Genomic DNA, 17718 nt, shown 5'->3' on the forward strand with positions numbered 1-17718 from the left:
ACGTTTAAAAAAAACTGAGAACCTAATACTGTCCGTCTTTTCATCTTGTGAACTGCATGTATCACTACACCTCTAGGTTATACACAAAACTGGCTGTTGCATCAGCAACACTAACAGTGAACTGTGATTCATAATCTCAATCATATCAAGGTATTTCTGGAGTTCAGCTATTGGGGTAAAACCTTAAAAACAAACAAACAAAAAAAAAAACTGCCTCCAGCTAAGACCATGTGCAGTGTAGGTGTTTGTGTGTGTGACTCAGATCTGTGTTCCAGTTATAAAAAGGCCATGCTATTTTGGATTTAATTGACTTAATATCAAAAACGATCACTGTTCTGCTCAGACGGGGGGTAAATAAACATTGAGGCCAAGAACGAGGTCTATTTAAAGTTCTTGGCTTTCAGCCAGTTTCATTTGCACTTTGTTCCCCTCAACACACAAACGCCTCTGAAAACAATGTGCTGAGGGAAGAACAGCGTTTTGTCTCAGGAAAACATGATCACACAATATCATGGCGGCGTACAGACAGCATCATGTACCAGGACGCAGCAGGTGCCTGCGGAGCCTTCGCTCACTGCTGTTTGCCCAAGCTGTGGTAAATATGGAACTGCAGGTGGTTTTGCAGCAGCTATTGCCCACACAACAAATGTGTGTCTGCGTCTGAATGCAGTTTCGAGCTTTCACACTCTGTAGTAGCCGCCTTTCTTATTTCACCTTGCCAGTCAAATCCACAGGCGCATTCTGTCAAATGAAAGCCCCCCGATGAAACTTGCCAAAGCTGTGTTTTATTGGCTTAACCTGCCGTTGTTTACTCCACTAAGTGGGGAGACCACTGATTACAACCCTGACTGAAGAGGGGCAGGGGAAGCACGTTAATTTCACCAGGAACACTCATTTGCATTCAAGTGCCCACAAATCGATTCAATGATTTTATTTTACTTTGGAGTTACTGCCACAATCTTTCTTTCCGCCTTTGGCCAATCTCGCTGCGTAAATGTATCAAGCCCGTCATTTCGCAGATTAAAATTGAAATGGTGCAGTAAAATCCTTGTCTTTGCTTATTCGGGACAGAAAGTGTGCGGTTGTTTGTTTCTTACAGCTTTAATTAAAAAGAAAGGGGCAGTCGGTGTTCTGTCAAAGAGCTTTCTTGGGGTTACACACTCCCGCTGCAGTGGGAGGAGAAAGAAAACAACAACAACAACAAAAAAAAAAAAAAACAGGTGAACAATAATTTCATTTCAAAGTGACAAAAATTCAATTTCAAAGACATTTCTAGTAGCAATTATGAGCCTGTCTCAGTTTGAAGAGATGCCAAGAAAACTTTAATGTTCAGGTTTTCAAGGAAACGCCACAAAAACTGCAAGAGCTGCAAAACAAGCCTTGCTGCCACAAATTGTCGGGGGGGGAGAATAAGCAAAACATAGCCGCATAGCACCGACAAGGAGATGTGTCATATAGGAAATTATTAAAAACAGAGATCTTAAAAAAAAAAAAAAAAAAAAAACTTAAATGACTGCAGAATTAAATGAAAATGTCTGCGAGCTGCTCTTAGAGGAATAACGTTTTGCTTTTAAAGGCAAGTAAATGCAGACTCAAAACACATTTGGCAATACTTTTGGTTATTTTAGTGCATTTTCTTACAACACACCAGTCTTCCACAACAAGCTGATATTTAAGCTGCTTTCATAAGAGCAACGCGTGTGCTATAAGACATTTAATAGGACTGAACGAGTAGATCTCAACATGCAATGTGCAACAACAAAAACTGGAAAGCACTCATTAGCGATCGAAATAGCACAGACATAAACCTGACAGTTACGTTTATCTTCTTGGAAAATTGATTGGCACACATCAAACAAAAATTTTCAAAATTTTTCTGATTAGCGAGCACAACACAAGTACGGGGAAATACTTCATGCGAAGAACACGTTCCAGTGAGGAATATCGTTCTTGCTTTGGGAATGCTCGCTTCTCTCAACGCTAAGAGAAGCTGAAATATTTAAGATCTGAACTCTAATAATTTTGTCCGCTTTGAAAAAGGCTTTAGAGTAAGATTCCTCACACGCGCAGTGTGATGTCTCCTCTTCTTCTACTACAAATAATTAACTCTACACAGCAGAAAGTGCAGAAAAAAATGCTGCTCGTTATATCCTCTTACTCACCATTCTCGTACAGAAATCTGAACCAACCTCGACCAGTTATTGGAGAGATTTTCAAAGATTGAAAGAAAAACAGATTGAAACTTGAAAGAGATCAACCATTATTAAATTGGCCTTTATAAGACCAAAAAATGTATGCCAAACCATCTTGACTGGAAATCAATAAGAAGAAAAAACCCCACCAACCTTGAACCAATGAATTTAAATTGTTGTGAAAATCTATAGGACAAAGACACAAAAACACTCCAGACGACAGATGAAGGAAAATTGACAACAATAAGTATAGAAAGAAAGTCAGGACTGAGACAAATTAATTAGCAGGACATCATACTGAAAAGTCCATACTTTGAGATTGTTTGTGTTTAATAAAACTTTAGCTACAAAAAAAAATAATAATAATTTAAAAAATAATCTGAATTAACTGCTATAAACAGAAAATTAGGTTGTTCAAAGCCACTAATTATTTTTTGTCCATGAACAAACCACCTAGGCGTCCCTGTTGCTCAACCTGGCCACTATTTCATCTACACACACAAAAAAAAACCCAAAACACACACATTCCCATAAGCCCACTTATGTTTTCATCAGCTTAATTCTGAATATGAGATTTAAAGAGGTTTAAAGAGCCGAGGACAGAGCGCTGCGTAATAGGGGTGGTGCAGGTGAATTAGGACCCATTCCTCTTCAGACTAGCCCACGTCTCTTTTCTCCACATATCTGAAAAGCTTTGATGAGGGAGCGTGGCGACTGGGCATATCATTCAACACGTGGCCATTCAAGATAAATAAATAGCTGTTAAATTTAGCAGGGCCTTCTGCCACATCAGCCTCCTGCTAATGATGGCTTCAAATTATCTGGAATAAATAGAATGAAACACATCAGGCACTAATAAAGGTGGCACATATGAAAAATGTCATTTCGTAAAAAAAAAAAAAAAAGTTGTTGCTGAATCCTGCAAACCTCACGGGGGCATTCAACTGACCCTGAATAAGGGATCTGATCCAATTCATCTTTGTATTACACAACATTCAAAGGAACATATTGAAGAGGAAAAACTCTTAATTATTTACTAACAATAGATCCTCCCCCAGATTAGAGATTAGGTTCAGAGTAAATGGATCCTGTTCTCTTAAAACACGCAAACCCAGATTAAGGAGAATTGGTCAGTTTAATGACGCACAATGTAGTTAAAGTTGCTAATTTCATTGGGTTTGGGTTTTTTGAATTCATACATTCCTACTGGACCTCCTAAATGTCTTCCTTGTCCTCTTTGTCTTGCTTTACGAATCCCTAAACAGACACCGATGCATCAACAACCAGGTTTTGGTCAGAATTAGCCGATTTTCAGCTCGACCTTCAAGTGAAGAGCAGTCGAACTAAAACAAATGAACCACATCAGAGGTCTCATTTAAAAAGGTGGCGTGCACACAAGAAATGTGACCTGAAACTGAAGTACGTCACTTTCCAAGAAAAGTTGTGGATCTATTAAAAAAAAAAAAACTTGCTGGGAGAATATGTAGTCTCTCACTGAAACTTTGGCCAAAATTAATTCTAGCTTTTGGAGAGAAGAAAAACTGGTGACGGAAAAACTGAAGCAGCCCAGTTCCTCAGATATTTAATTTCACTTCATAATGAAAGCCACAACTATATAAAAAAAAAGCTGCCAAATTAAATATTATATTAAAATCCACACAACATTTTCAAAGTTTTCTCCATAGGGTTTGTGTTTGTTTCTTTTTTTTTTTGCCACACCACTACTGTTGCCACCAAAAATTATATTCTTTCAACTCCACTGCGCTCACATTGATTTCTGCCTCAGTGAAATTTGGTTTTCCGACTTTTTTCTCCATGGATGCCATCGTTGACCATAAAACAGAACTGATCCTCTCATGTAAGTACGTCGCGGTTTTCACCGTATGCCATATAAGACATAATCAAGTAATACTTCATTTAAACTACTTGTTGTTAAATGCAACCTTTTGGTGAAAGTTTAGTGAAGAAATGCTTTAGTGATAAACTCCTTGAGATCATTAATGCATCTGGGAATGTGGCGGAGCTCCCTTCTCCAAAGCAAGATTTAAAAACACATTTTTATGAATGTCGGCTTAATTGTTGAACAGCAGGCTAGATGTACAATTTAGGTACTGCCACATAATCTCCATAGTCTGGGTGTTAATACCACCATTTTGTCAAATGGGCTCAGATACCATGCGCCAGCTGTTCCTGTGTGTGAGCTGTGGTGTAGCAGCTGTGGTAATATTTGATGGAAAGAGCGTTACGAAAGTGGGACAACTACAACACCATGCAGACTCGCATCTTAAATAGCAGTTTCTGTTGACTTCCTGCTCACTGGTAAATCATTGCAGGCACAGCGCCTTTTTGACCTCACCAGGTTTCCATAGTTTGTTCTTTGAAACAGCCACACACTCCCACGGTTTTTTGTTATGCATTTACACCATATACAGTCCTTTAAGTTCACTCGTACACCGATATGCATATTCGGATGCAACCTGGGGCTGCAGTGGTTGCCCAAGGACACTCAGACATGACTACTTTACCAATGAGCTACGGTTGCCTAAGGCAACAAAATTCCTTGGTTGGGCAAAGGATATAATGATGGTTTGTGTTAAAATATGCCATTTGTTAGGGTTAATGTAGCATACACAACAGGACATCAAGTGATTTACAAAGCTGCACATCACGCCTGGACAAACACTGTGTGCAATAACCAGAGATGGACAGAGAAATCGGCTCAGATTGACCGACCCTGGACAGAGTGTTGGAAACTCAGAAGTTCAATATTTTCTCTTCAGTGAATGCAGCATGCACAAGTGCCATCAAGCTGCAATAAAATCTGTAGTGCGACAGCTGTTGCAATGAGAAGAAAACTATGCTTGCCATTTTTAATACTGAGTTAAACAGCTAAGTTGGAGCATAGGTGCTGGAACGGGGGCCTGGAGGCCATTGGCACATTTACACAGACTTGCACGCAGCACAGATAAAACCTACAGCCCTGAGATCTGGACCAAATCTAAGTCTCCAGATCATAACAGTCACTCAAAGGTTTACACAATCGTGACGCTCCAGGTCCGGTTAGGGTCGGGATCAGGAACCGGTCTGACACCTGAAAAAAGGCTTCGACTCTGATAGGGTCCCTGTCTAAACCAGATCTTCCTAAAATGAAAAGAGAATTCTGTATTTGTGCCACATCTGGTCCAAATGCCGTATTTATAGAACGGTTTCTTTCCACCGGGCCGGATGGGGGAAAAAAAACATCCGATGTCCATTAACGGGTCCGGACCAAATGATCACCCACACTTCGCCCAGAGCAGATTATTTTTGCTCAGGCAGAAAATTAATTTCGCGAATAGTTGCTGTTGTTGATTTGTTGTCCAAAAGCCAGCCAGCCATCAGTAGCCATAAGTATCGATGGCCACTGATGTTTTCAGGTCTCTGTTTGCTGTTGAAATTAATTTTTGTTTGTAAAATAACAAGCACATTAAAGTTTAATCACGGTGTTTTTCATTTTGTTTTCAATGCAAAAATATTGTCATCAGTCCAGCTGGTTATCTGTCCCACTCAGAAATCTCTTTCCCACACAATTTGTGGAACAGCAAATAAAATCTGCGCTGCGTTTTGGCTTCAGACCCAGAGCAGATAGCGGCGCTGCGCCGTAACGTGATGATGCGCTGGAACCATTAGTTTGTCCTGCTGCTCCAAATTGGCGTTGCTGGAGGATATTTGACATCTATTTTATTATTATATATTTTTATTCTTCCAAATATTTGACCAGTCGTGATTTTTGTCATATTTATCCATCTTCGACATTATCGTGCGTATTTTGCACTTGCAATAAATAAGTGAGTACAGGGCACCCGCGGTTGTACGGCGGTACGCACTGAGATTTTCCTTTAAGTAAAAAAGGAAAAGATTTTTTTTTTTTTTAATTTTTTAAGTATCTAACCCTCTTTAAAATTGCGGAGAAAAAAATATCTTTTGTGTCAAAACATCATGTACATAGCCATCATAGGTGCCATCAAGCCAACTGAACAAGTGCGCATGCCTGACATTCAAAATAACGAAACACCTCATGCCCCCTCCCACCACCACTACACACACACCTCAAAAATGAATCCGGCGCTGCTGCATTAGAGAAAGAACCATTTGCTGCTGATGCATATTATTGGTTGCTCTTTTGCAGCTGCATCAGAAAGCAAGGCTAATGCTGGTAATCTTGCTTGTCGTTTTATACTTTGGCAGTTTTGCCACAGGAAGTTAATTTGTTCCAACAGTGAGGCAGTTTTGAGGCAAACTGTTCTGGAACTGACTCCAGCAAATAATAAGACTGAACATATGGCAAAAAAAAAAAGAAAAAAAGTTGGGCTGTTTAACTCTTGAACTGGTAGAGGTAGTGAAAAATGTTTAATTTCGACTGACTGAGGCCCAGTTAGACTGCAACTTCTCTCTCATGCACGTGATGTAACATCACCTGTGTTCCTGTACTATGTTTAGTTTTCACGGGAAACGAGCTAGAACTCTGTTAGAAATGGGATTGTTAAAGGGAAATCTGAACGGCCAAATACTAAAGATCAAAAATCCACCACTAATGTCTCTGGTACGCCTCCGCTTGTAACCGTTCCACAGATATGACAATTGATTTGACTGATTTCTGATGGATCCAGGACAATTTCGTAATACATGCAGCCGTGAGCAGAGCTGTTAAGTCTGTACTTGCCAGGCCAACTGAGCAGTCAACAAAAAATGCATGACTTAAGGTGGTGTACAAATAAAATTTATAAGACTTAATAAAGTCTTACAAATTACCTCACTAGGCTTCAGGTCATTTGGTTGTACTTCAAGCTTATTAATTTGGATGCAGGGAAGATAAGTCTTGCAAGAAAAAAACTCTTAGGAAACTACTTACAGTTTCCTGCTTCTGAAAATATGTCACTTTGTTGGCTTGCCAAGTTCCACACACACCTTTTGTTGGCATACGTACCACAATTTCTTTTAGTCACTTGCTACAAGTTAAGGCTAGTCTAGACAAGAGAGGCAGCTCTCAGCAGAGGAAATGACAGATAATTGAAAAATTGTAGGTGTATACGCAACACGCACACAACCTCACACAGGCTTTGAACCACATGTTCACATATCCGTCCGTGCACCGGCTCAGGCTGAAGTGCTGATGAAGTAATCCCCCTCTGACCACACAGAGACACTCCTCTCCTCAAACTGCCATGCTGCGCTTCTTTGACACAGTGGCACTAAAACCCAACATGGAAGCCCTCACGCCTGTCGTCCAATCCTCTCGCCATGAAGCAAACATGCCAACGTTGGCAGGGAGAGTGAGCCAAAGATCATAAAGGATAAAGCTTCGAAGGGGGAGAATCGGTTGTGACTCCATCATCCACACAAACCGCTTCAGATTGCTGACCTGGCAAGTAGTAGCCTGACATGAGTGCTGCTCTTGCACACTAAAACAGATACGGAAAGGAAACGGATGCAATGGCTAAATAACAGACGCGCCACACGGAAAACATAAAATGATATATCATTCCATGATGGGATCATTCATATTCAACACTTGTAAAGATGAGCTGGTTTCAACAGATGCCAGCTCCGACAGTGATGTGCTGAGTATCTTTATAATCAAAGCGCTTTCACTGATGTAAAAAGAGAAAAGGAGGAGTGCAATTAAATTACTGGCCGGTCCCCAGAGGTTTCCGTATTGTGCAGAGAGGGATGAACAGGGAAGTCTCCGAGGATTTAGACATAATGCCTTGGAAAAATATTAATAGTCCTTCAACTTCAACATGTTGGGATGCTGTATTATAAAGCTTCAGTGCATTTGATGTGATTTGATGTGATGGTGCAACAATTCAACAATCCAGAAAGAAAACCTACCGAAGGGAGCAACACCCAAGTGAAGATCAACTTTCCAGCAGGGCAACATATCTTAAAATACAGCCACAGATACACAGTCATGTACCAGAACAACCAAGTCAAATCTTAGACCCAAATCTAATTGAGAGTTTTGGTAAAAACCTAACAATATATGTTCTCAGAAACTCTTCATCCAACCTGACTGAGCTAAAGATATTTTGAAAAGAATGGGTAAGATTGCAACGTCCAAATGTGCCAAGCTGGTTGAAACGTGGCATACGTCACTAGTAAACTGACTTTTCCTTGTGTATCTCTGTGACCTTGATGATGTAATTGATGTCATCCATAGGCACTGACTACAGCAAGACTGTCCAACAGGCAGAACATCTCATTGGTCTGGTAAAAACCAGCCCCTTGTTCTACACTTTGGTCTGGACCCTCGGCTATTGAGAAATGACTGATTCCTCAAGGCGTGGACTCTGCTGAAGTTTTAACTTCAACTTCGCAAACGTTTGCCCGTGATGTGTGCCTGCGCCGTAAACAACCATCCTCCATGGTGAAGAGAGAAGTGCCGAGCCGAATGAGGCCGCTGTCAGTGGACTGAACGGCTTTGTTCGCTTCTTTCACTGCCATTGCTAAAACTATAGGCAGACTGAAATTTTAAAACAACGCAGGAAATTGTCGTCATCATTCAAAACATCTCCTGTTCGCCAATCGACTCAGTTGAAATTCTACAGGAGAAATCCAGCTCAATGGGAGAAAGTCTAGACGGAGCAGTGAAAGAAATTAGAATCTAGCGGAAGAGTAGGAAGGCAATGGTGAGGCTAAAAATAATGTAGAAGAAATGAGCAAACAATTGCTGAATAAAAACAGTCCTTTGCTGTACCAACTTTTCCACACCAATATTATGAAAAGGCTATGTTCATGATATACTGCACAGCGGCAGCAAGAGAGATACACCAATTTGTTTTTATTTAATTTGGTTTTGACAGAATTATAAATACTTTTCCAAAGCAATGTATGATGTCACTTTTTGAAAACCAGCTTTTCTCAAGGACCTCTTGCTATTTTTCCTACACAGTGTAAGTTTACGAACAAGGTAGACAGAGCACAAGATGGGTCTGGAGCTGTGACAACAAACTGGGAAAATGGGCGTGTCCGTCCTTTATTTCCCTGCCACCACCAGTAGGACGGGCAGAACAAGAAGCATTGTTAAAGACGAGACACATGAAAAGGGAGACTATGGAGAGCACTTTCTTTATCTGCACGTCTTCTATTCGCCCTTTTTTTTTTTTTTTTTTTAAAAAGGAAGAAAAATTTTGACATGCAGACACTCTTGTCCAATCCTTACAGCGATGTTTCACAAGTTGCAACGGGGAGGCTGGCGTGACGATGGCAATCCAATTTCCATATGAACAATTACCCTGCCGTCAGGGCTGGCAGTTCATTTATTTCAATTTGACTGACTGGGAGAAGCTCGCTCACCAAAGCAGGCAGCCAGGCCATTGTATTCATGGCACCCAGCAGAGGTGGGGGGGTTTGATGAGCCCGGTCCATTTCAGAGGGATCCAGCTGCTTTGGCCTAAATATGCTAACATCTTTAAAGTTGGCCCGTGACCCAAAGAGTATGTGGATCGCACCAGGGTACTTTTTTTAGCCTGTGTGTCCCAAATTTACTGAGTATTTACTTTGTCTCTGTGTGTCCTCTTATGTGTGTTGTGTATTTGTCTGCTGTGATGTATGACCACGAGTCAGGGAGGTGTGAGCCCAACATGTGCACACACACGCATACACACACACATGCACCATCCGTTTAGGCACAGCACTTTTCCTCATTAAGGCTGATAGACTGTTTGTGTGTCTGTTTACTGCTCCGTCACCATTTTTTAAGGCTCCTGCTATCTCCCCTCTGCCAGCTGGACACTTGAGCAGCAAAAGCACAAAACCACAGGCTCAGGCACACAAACCGCTCGAGCCGCACACGCATTTAAATGTGCTTTGTGTGCACCGCTGCGGACGCACGCACGCAGAAATTTCGGTGCCTGAATTTTTCCAGCCACATACTTTTCTCAGCAGTCTCTTGTAATCTTTTCAATCTCTGTTTGTCTTTCAGGCAAACTCGCAAACGCAACCTCTGTCTGTCTGGGCAGATTCGGTTAATCTCCCGTCGCTAAACCACCTGCACCCCTCCTCCCTCCGACGGCGTCTCCCCAGCTGGATGCTGCAGCTCTCCAGTGGTGTAGAGTGGCTGTTCGCTGTGTGGACACAGCTGGCGGACTTGGGGAACCTGATTAAACGGCCCAGCCTGGCAGAGGAGAGCTACTTTCAGGAGCCAATACATCCTCGGCCCGACATAGCCGCCGCGTCCAGACGGCTGCCGTAATACACACAAACAGTTGTCGGAGGCGGCCATGCATGCACAAGCTCATTTCCTTGACTCACTCAGTGATCTGAATGTGAAAAACCAACTCTGGAGCAGCATATGAAAACTGTCACTGATGCCAAGACTCCGGTTAGACATATTTTCACTATCAATCAACCCCTTCATTTTTGTTTTTTTTTTGATGCATGGATTAATTTTTTTTTAGTTCACAAAATGTCAAGCTTGCAATGTTTTGTTTGATGAATGACTTAAACCTCTGATTAGCAAAAACACGTGTCTATTAATTCTCCGTCTATCCACTAATCAAATCGTCTACTAATGCTTTCACCCTGAGCTCAATTTGATGCAAGACTGATGGCTGCAGGCCATTTCGTTTTCCACTTCCTCACGTTCGAGTTTTAAAAAAAAATAAAAAAAGGAAAACAGGTAATAACTCAGTGTCTTGCTAAAGGGCATTTCAGCAAGTTGGAAGTTCCCTCTCGCACACAGACACCGAAACTGTGAGCTTCAACCGGCCGGAAGGCAGCTTCCTTAATCCATCCACCACCCTGAGGTGAAGCCCTGCTCATCACCCTGCTCTTACACACTGCACACTCATGTTCCAACACTCACGCAGTGACAATTAAGAAGTCAAGCCGGCAGACTGACTGCTGGGAAGGAATCCATTACACACCTTATTGGTTATAATGATTTCACTTCACGAGCATAAACGCCAATGAGCCATGAAGGTATCTTGTAATGTGGTTTAGTCTCAGTGGCCAGCTTTCCTTTGGTTCCAAGGGGAATACTGATCTCATGGTGACGGATTGCTCGCCTCCTCTCCAGCAGATATTTACATGAAACCTATGCAACGCTCGGCATTAAGACACAACTGCTCTGTCTTTTTAGTGGCTCTGACTTGAAGGGGGATTCGGTAATACGGCTGTTTGCTTTCCTTCCAAGCATGGCATGAGAGGAGCAAAAATGAATCTTGTGTCGGCGCACAGCTGGAGTCACTGTGTGTAATGTAAGATAGAATATATACAGTGATCTGGCAAGTGCTTTCAAATGGGTCACAAACATCAGACATCTGACACTGAAACATCATTATGCAAATCCAAAGATGTACAGTAAATAAACAGCATGTATAAAATATCTATAAATCAATTGCAATACTGATAATTCACTAACATTTTCCAGGCACTTTTTTTTAACCATAATGCAATGCTCTCACCACTTTCTGTGAGCCTTTAGCACCAAACCATTAAAGATTGAGGGCAGTTAGAGTCCATCTATCCGACCAAATCAATATGCAGAGCGTGAACGCCTGACACTTGAAATATAATACCCCACCAAATGCTGCACACAAGCAGTCTGTTGCAAATGAAATACTGCACACACTGATATTGCAATGAGCATTGCAATTCGATAAATTGTGCAGCTCTAATATAAACACATTTGAATGCATTTTTTTTTCTCTACACAGGCATAGGAGCTTGAACAATAGGGAGAAGCTTTGTGTAGCAAAAAAAATCTGAGTCTTATAAATTTATAAATGTTCAGTTTCATATTAGCAGCAAGATTTTTGTACTCCCCTCACCCCCCTTTTTGTTACAGCTACAGTGATCCAACTCGCAGCACACATGCTGAGTCACCCATATTGCATTTCTCCTTGCTTTTCCTCTGTACGCCATGATGTAATCTGGTGGCGGTGGAGATGGGTTTATGTTCAGAGCCATCAAAATCACGTCTGCAATGAGGGCCCGGGGGATGCAAACTCTTTATGCAGCATTCCCCAAAACAAAGATGTTGTCTCATGCTCCACAACTCTGCACAATAATCTCATGGCACTTCTTATATTTAATTGCAAGCCTGGAGATTTTTCTAGACGAACGTGTGTCATGCAAGTGCCACCAAAAATTGGTAGGCATTGCTTTTTGCCATGAAACAAATAGAAAATACCTACCTTAAGTTCTAACTGAGGCAAAGAAAACAACATCAAAATGTCTCAGATAATGTACAGCATGATTGTTTTTTAAAAACAATCGCTCATAAAGCATTTCTTTAGTAAGAGTTAGAGGTGGTGTTCCTTTAGTTTCTAAACCTATATCGTCCAAGACTAAAATATATTCAAACAATGAACTTGTCTTCCTATAACTGAGACAAAACTTTGCTTTCTTTTAGCCTGCAGACCTCCACTGTGCCACAAGTGGAGAGGGAGCAGCATTGCATTAAACTGCTTTATTTAACTGGAAGCAACTGAAAACCGACAACTCCGACACTTTGTGGCATTTTACTGTGAGTACTTTAAAAGCATAGGGAGAATAACACTGAAAATGTGAGCAGTTTGGAAACTTTAACGCCTTCAAACCTTAGTATGTGTATTTGGAGACTTTTTCTGGTAGGGAATGCATGCTGACTGGTCAGCTGTCTCCGTTTTTGCCCTGTGGTGTTTAATGTGCCAGAATTTGACAGTCACACGATGGGAAATGGATTGCTTTTGTTTTATAGAAGGTAACTGGTATTTTAAATTCAGACAGATTTCAGGTGGAGCCACTTAAAATTACCCTATGAAATGATCTGTGTTTTATTAGGGATCTGCTGCTTCCCCTCTCTGAGGTTTGTGACTGTTGTAAAAGGTTGATTAGCATATTGTTGTAAATTTCAGCTAGAGAAACCCAATTCCAATAAATGCCATTATCAAAAAAACGTTTTCTAGTTTCCAACTCACGTGCGCGCGCGCGCGCACACACACACACACACACGCACACACACACACAGGTTACAATCTGAACATAATAATTCTGCACTGTTTGACAAAACATATAGTTCCAATATTGAACCGCATATAAGGAGACTTTGCTCTGCCAGCAACAGTAGGCTATAATCCAAACAATTGCCACTTCCAACTCTCTTCTGCATGCAACCATGCTGCTTGTAACTTTTATGGAGGCAAGTTCAGATACAGGCAGCACTGATATCATAACTGAAAAATCATTATGAGTCAATCATTCCCAGTATGCTACTAGAAGAAAAAAAAAAGATTTTAATAGCTAATTAATTTTTTTTCCTCTATCAGGTCCAGCTTCTCGTGACAGACTGGCACATGGAAAATTTCCAGTAATGAGTTGCTGTCTAACAAAGATAAACTCCTGTTGTGTGCGGAAGGCGACTTCGGACAATGGCCAAACCTGATAGTGCGGACGTCGCATGTGGGGAAAGCAGCTTATGACAACAAAACAATGGAGAAAGTTGGCCGTCTATCAGGCAAGACTTCCTGGTCGTGTCTTGGTTTTGGTGTATGCAGTGTAGTCAAAGATTTGTGTACTTAAAGGAGTTCTGGAGCTTTAGCGGGGTGCTCTGCTGCCTCCCCAGGCATGTCTGTAATACTCTGGTCATCTTAAACAAACAAGATTAAAACCAAATATTCACACAGATCCAAAAAACTGTCTGCAGGTTTTGTAAGTCGAGAACTCTCTTGAATTTTGTCCCTCTACGACCCCCACCTTCATTGTACTGTATTTAGATTTATGTGATAGAAAAACAACAGTGCATAGTTAAATATATGTACTTCCAGAGACGTCTTAATCCCCCTTTAATCATCTGCAACAAAATAAAATCTAGTGTATGAATCTAGGTGTTCTAAGAAAGCCTCAAAGGTTTGCGAGATAACATTACTTAAAGACCAAGGAACACACAGACGGATTGAGGATAAAATTGTGGATCAGTTTAAAGTAAAGTTGGTTATGATCATCTGAGCCATTTTTAATCTCTCATCTGAAAATGTACAGAGTATGCCAAAGCAACCAAGACATGGCTGTCCATGTAAACCGACAAGCCAGATAATGAGAACATTAATCAGAGAACCAGCCAAGATTTCCACCGTACCTCTGGGAAAGCTGCAGAGATAAACAGCTCAGGTGGGAAACCTGTCAGGAGGACTGGCAGACGCGCATCCCACACATGTTGCCTCAAGCTAATTACAGGGGACAGTAAACATGTGAGAGAAGGCACCGTGGTAAAATACCACCCATGAACATTTTTGTTCATAGGCAAAATGTAACTGTATGCAGTGGAAGACCGACCGGGCACATCTACCTCAATAAATTGCCCCAACTCTGAAAAGTAGTGGGGGCAAAAATACCAAACAATGCCACTATGACACCAAGACTTGTCACTGAAACTACAGCAAAAGATGCTTTAACAAAATATTCACTCAGGAGAGTCAAATACCATTTTTCAGATTTTTTTGCTTGTAAAACTTAACCTTTTCTTTTCACCTCACAATCATGCACCAGTCCATATCGGTCTCTCATAAAATGAAACACACTTTCAAGGTGTATGGCTGCTTTCGCAAAACATCCAAGGAAAAGGTGGGACGGAGCAGAGAGGGAGGGAGGACAGAAGCAGAGGGCGGGCCATCACACTTTACCGACTGAAATTCAATAACTTTATTGTGCAAGCTGGCAGCTGCCTGTCACTTGTCAACATGAGTCAGAGCGTGGTTGGTGACAGCGTATCGTCGTGACGGGTATATTAACTGATGCCCAGTAAGACTCCAGCTGTTGATAATGACTAGCAGCCATCAGTAATGGCTCTAAAATGAGCCAGCTCTCATCAGCGTATGGAGAAAAGGTCACATTCGGAACTTGGAAGGTAATCTCTAATAGCTGCAAAAACACCTCGCAGAATTAAACTTGAAGTGCCTTTCCGCAGTTGCAGCAGAAGGAAATAGACTGGACTTCTTTTTAATTAGTTGGACGAAGAAAACTAATCACAGGATGGGAGGACTGTGATAAACGTCTGCATGCCTCAATGCAAAACTCATAACACAAGAGCGCCTTCTAACTTTCACCCACTCTAAAATATTAATGAAACCCACATTTGCTTAGACTACCTGCTTCTTAATTGAGCACAATAAAAAAAAAGAAAATAAATAAATAAAACTGCTCCGTGGGTTGGTGAAATCCCTGCACGGCTCTCATCCCTCAGTCTGCCGATTCTTGCAATCTTCATCCATCATCCATCAGTGCTGCTGTAGCCAGAGGGGAGAGAGCTGCTAAGCAGGGCCTGACTAATGGCTAAACAAATACCATTATCAGGCCTTGGTGGCCAAGCGCTGAGCTACAGGAGCCCCAGAGCAGCTGAGGCTCTTTAATACTTAATCCCCGCCACCCTGCTTTGCTACGGCTGTTCAAAGCTGTGGGCAGCGCGGAAGGTCCCCTAATGAGGAAACGGCCACGAAAACGCGAGGAAGGATAAGGTGGGAATAAAAAGGAAGGGTCGCATATTTAGGCTCACGCCGGCTCAATCGCTTAGTGCAAAAACGAAGGCGTGAAAAGGCCGTATTAAGGACGAGTGTAGCCCACTCGTCTCGGCCAATTCCCCTCTATATAAAAAAAAAATATTCAGGGAGAAGTTAATGAGCCTGTTACAGCCCTACGCCTCCCCCGACGGGGTGGCTGATTGCACCGCGCGTCTGGAAGCAGGGAGAGCTGGTGTGTACGTTAAGAATGCACATTTCCAGAGGGGACGCCACCTGACCTAAAGCGGTCATTTGCTAATTGCATGTTCCCCGACTCAGGAATGCACATTTACTGATGAACATGCTTTCACCCACAAATCAGCACTCTCAGGCTTGCAATCTATCCCACTCGCACTCGACGTCGCCTTCCTGCATAAACCCCATCACACCCGCCGTAACGTTTCACATACACACACGCGCACGCACAAGCACACGCAAACACACTCAATCAAGTGTGACTGAGCGAGTGAGCCACTCAATGAGAGTGGGTGATTAGGCCCTCGGAGAGTAGGCCTGACCTTTCCTTCCACATCCAGTCCTCCACGCGCATGTGTTTTTATGAGTCAGTGGCTGTAAGCTCTCGGGCTCGCGCCACTTCACATCAAATGTCACAGACTTAAATGAGACGCCCAGACAGACAGGATGATGATGGAGGAGGGAGGGGCAGAGAAGGGAAAGAAACAATTGAGGATAAGTAAAGTAAGGGAGCGTAAAAACGACATGATTTTTTTTTCTTTTTTTTTTGGATGGGAGGCGGTTTACAGTAGCATCCATGCATAAGGAGGAGGGAAGGAAAGAATCCCTTCACCAATCAATCTGCTGTCAGACTCCTCTCTCTTCCTCTCTGCATGAGAAGCAGCAAAAGATATTTTTACAAGTCCTTGTTGAGTTGAGGGAATTTTGCACAGCCTTCGTGTGTACACCGACCTCCCCATCTGACACCAGAGATAGTCGAGTCTGCACTTCCACATTCCCGGGTTTCAAGACGGACAGAATGGCAGACAGTCTGAGTCAGGACTCAGGGGGAAAGGGGATGAGCAAAGGACAAGAAAGTTTTGCTCTGAAGGTTTACTGAACCGCCAACCGTTAAGGGCAATGTTTACCCCATTATATAAATCCTTGAAATTATTCAAAATACTCCAGAGTTAATAGCCTCCAGAGGACTCCTGTACGTGTCCGAGGCTTGTTGTTAACTCAACGCACACCACTCTGTATATCATCAACTCCTTGGAGAACACATCGCTAATGACCTTACCTGGTTAAAAAAAAAGAAACACACCTGAGGATCCAGCAGAGGCAACACTTCATGAGGAGACTGAAGCAAACATCTCAGAGAGACAGTCAGAGTTTCACTGTATTTTTTTTTACGTAATGATAATGCAAAAGACAAAAATGATATGAAAGTCAAATTATATTTAAACTATAGCAATTAACACTTTGTGAAAATTATGATTTTGATACATAAGCCACGTTTCTTCTGCTTTCTTTAGTTTTCACATAACATTGGTGTCTTTAGTAACGGTTTTATTTGTAAAGGCAATAAAAAGGCTAAAACGTACCAGAAAGTGACTTTTTTCACAGGCACTTTATGTACGTAACCATTTAACTTATTTTTATTAAATAGTTAATAGTAAAAATGTCCTGCTTAGTTAGTCTTGAGCAAATTCAATCTCCTGAGAGGAGACAAACTGCACGATGTTCTGGTACAGTCATAATGACTAGTTTAGAAACTTAGAAACTAACTGCTGGATTAATCAAGGATGGAAATCGGCAATTTACATGACCTACAAGTATCACCGCAACCCTTCATCAATTAACATTTAGTGAAGCAGGAGCACTCAGATAATCAGAGGTTAGTCAGAGCAGTCTGGGGGAGAAAACAACAAGAAACTGTAAAACGACGGCACCAAACTGCAGACGTTTCATCAAAATTTACGGCCGGGTTTATAAGTAGGCGAGAGAAAACGGCTCACTTTTCCTCAGTCCTGGGCTTGAGGGGGCTGGATAAT

At 41.9% G+C, this 17718-nt stretch overlaps 1 protein-coding gene across 2 annotated transcripts in view; it reads right to left on the bottom strand.

Annotated features, from left to right (window-relative positions):
- plxnb2b (plexin b2b) overlaps positions 1-17718 on the bottom strand; it is a 155385-nt gene that overhangs the window by 50942 nt on the left and 86725 nt on the right. The gene's annotated exons all lie outside the window — the stretch shown is intronic.

The sequence above is a fragment of the Poecilia mexicana genome, unplaced genomic scaffold (assembly GCF_051168715.1).
Source record: "Poecilia mexicana isolate PSO_F unplaced genomic scaffold, ASM5116871v1 scaffold_6, whole genome shotgun sequence".
In the NCBI taxonomy this organism is placed as follows: domain Eukaryota; kingdom Metazoa; phylum Chordata; class Actinopteri; order Cyprinodontiformes; family Poeciliidae; genus Poecilia; species Poecilia mexicana.